We start from the raw sequence: 2,500 nt of genomic DNA on the forward strand, positions 1-2,500 counted from the left end.
AAAACCATCTGCCATCAGCATTACTTCAATCACCATATGACAGTAACTCTGACAATACCAACAAACCTCCAATACTTATTTTCCCGCAAGATAGAACTAGTATACCTCCTTGGGGATTTGTCATTTATCAATCCAAGCTTATCTTGCCAGAATATATAGAGGTGGTTTGCTGTCCTTTACCAGAGCATATTGTGCAGAAATGGTGGTGATCTCTCCATACTTGTACTTGAATGGGTCATTCCAGGCAGGTAGTAGAGGTAAGAATTATTGCCAGTGCTATAAGAGAGATCTTACAGTGTATGCTTTACAGCTGTATATCTTTTTTATATCAAATTTTGGAGAATTCCCAAATGGAGGGATAATACCCTTAAAAAAAAATCATACCTTTCCTTGTATATGGAATAACTCAAATTTGCATCATATATGAAACAACATGGGGAAATATATATACTGTGATAAATTCCTCTTGTATCAGTAAAACTTAATCAAACAATATAGCTTAACCCGGGGCCACCAAAACGCTTAGCCAAACCGAAAATAATCCTTAATTGAATGCTAAGTCGATAAAGGTCGGGATTCGGCGCGAGCCAGCGCCGCGAGCCGCGCTGTGCGCGCTGCCTCTCCGCCCGCGGTAAAGACAAAAAGTAACGCGTCCCCGTCGTGTAGCCCAAAAACCACTAGACGTGTTATCTTGTCATCCGTCGTTAACGGGTTAATAAATATTTTGACCATCAAAAATAGAAACCTGGAAAAGTATCATGTTTTACTAATGACTCATGTTGAAATGATATTGTAAATACAATGCCTCTTTTTATCACCCAGTAGAACAGGGTCAGTAAAAATGACTGAGAGGTTCCAGGCAACCACACATCTCAAGAAATCTCTCAGTAGAAAGCTTGCCAGCAGGAGCAGCATTTAACAAATAAACACCCCATTGTGAGTGAGTTAACCCTATAACAACGGGGTGATTTTGGCTCTGCCTGGTCTTCACGCCAAGGTGTGTCAAGTGTGAAGGCCTAAATCCTCAGGCTATTCGCCTGATCTGGCTGCGGCCACCCTCTGTGTGCACGATCATCAGGCATACCAGCCATACAAAGAGCCAAGACAAGATATTTTATTCCGGGCAGCAAGTTTTTTTTACCACATGACATAATATAAAACATCACCCTGAGTTAACAGGTTAAATGTAAGACAACTATTTTTAGGTAATCTCTTCAGACTTTAATACTCCTTAACTCCTCTGGGCAAGTATCGTCGGGTTGGATCAGTTATACTGCCTTTTTCCTTCGGTTGAAATCACAAGCTATTTGCTTTTTCAGTTGTATAACTAGGGCATCATACCAAATGCTAATTAGTATCACTTTGCTAATATATCATACCATAAGTCTAGAAATAATGGAAAACACACACCACATCTTAAGATATGTGATTCTCTGACTGGTTAAGAAGTTTCAACATGCTAACAAACAATTGATAAGTCGTGATTTATGCCTTTGTTTAAGTACCAAATTAATTTTTCTGGTATTCAATATTAATGTGATTAACTATTTAAATGTATAGACATTCAAGAAGAAGTAGGAGAAAAACAAGAAACTGTCCGAATGTATACCTGGCAAGATTAAGCTTCACCTGATTCCTTAGTTGATGATAAATTGCCAAAGACTTCTACAAGTTCAGAAGATATATAGTAGAGATTTGTTTGCCTTCATTAGAGTGCAAAGCATGGACAACAATGCACTAATGAACTCTGCTGAATGAGCATAGGTTCAAAGACTTTGATAAGGGACAGTCCAGACTGCAGAGTACGGCAAGTGCACGCCTGATATATTCTTCTGTTTTTTGTGTCAGACGCCGGTGACGTGATATCTGGGCAAGGCCGGCATTCGGGGTGAGCAAGCGGGCAGCCCAGGCTCGCAGCTTGTGCTCTTGAGAGTCTCGAGACGTTAGGCTTACACGTTCGAAAACCCCGGCATAATGACCATACTAAGCCGGAATCGCCCTGGCGTGGGTGAATTAATTACTACGGCTTCATATAATGAGTCTTAGGACTTCAAGTTACAGAACATTCTTTTTCATTTCATTATTTCAGATTAGAACAAAAATTTATAATTGTACCACAAATTGCAAATGTCTGCACACTAGAAGTGCACACCTAAAATGAAGAGCAAAATATCATATTTACACGTGAAATAGATGAAAGAAATAATCAGCTAAACTTTTTGCTTGTTCCAACCCTAGATGTTGTTGGAAACTGCCGTACTTTTGAGTCTGAGCAATTGTGACCGTACCCCTACTACCTACAGATTAAATAGTCCCCAATTGTAACATTTTAAGCCTTCTTTATGGCTTTAACCTTAGCTTTTCACTATAACCGCGTAATCCTTACTTAAAAGATTATCAAAGTTCCAATTAGAAAGCCATTGTGGGCGTCTCATGTAAATATTTCCAACATTCACCATCAAATTGAAGTAGACAAGATCAACCCATTCAAGTCATCTCG

At 39.3% G+C, this 2,500-nt stretch overlaps 1 protein-coding gene across 1 annotated transcript in view; it reads right to left on the reverse strand.

Annotated features, from left to right (window-relative positions):
* The window catches only part of LOC122262737 (V-type proton ATPase subunit e 2), an 11,056-nt gene that overhangs the window by 8,224 nt on the left and 332 nt on the right, over nt 1-2,500 (reverse strand). The window lies entirely within an intron of this gene.

Source organism: Penaeus japonicus, unplaced genomic scaffold, assembly GCF_977035675.1.
Source record: "Penaeus japonicus unplaced genomic scaffold, GWHDUDI00000001_assembly GWHDUDI00000038, whole genome shotgun sequence".
NCBI classification, from domain to species: Eukaryota; Metazoa; Arthropoda; class Malacostraca; order Decapoda; family Penaeidae; genus Penaeus; species Penaeus japonicus.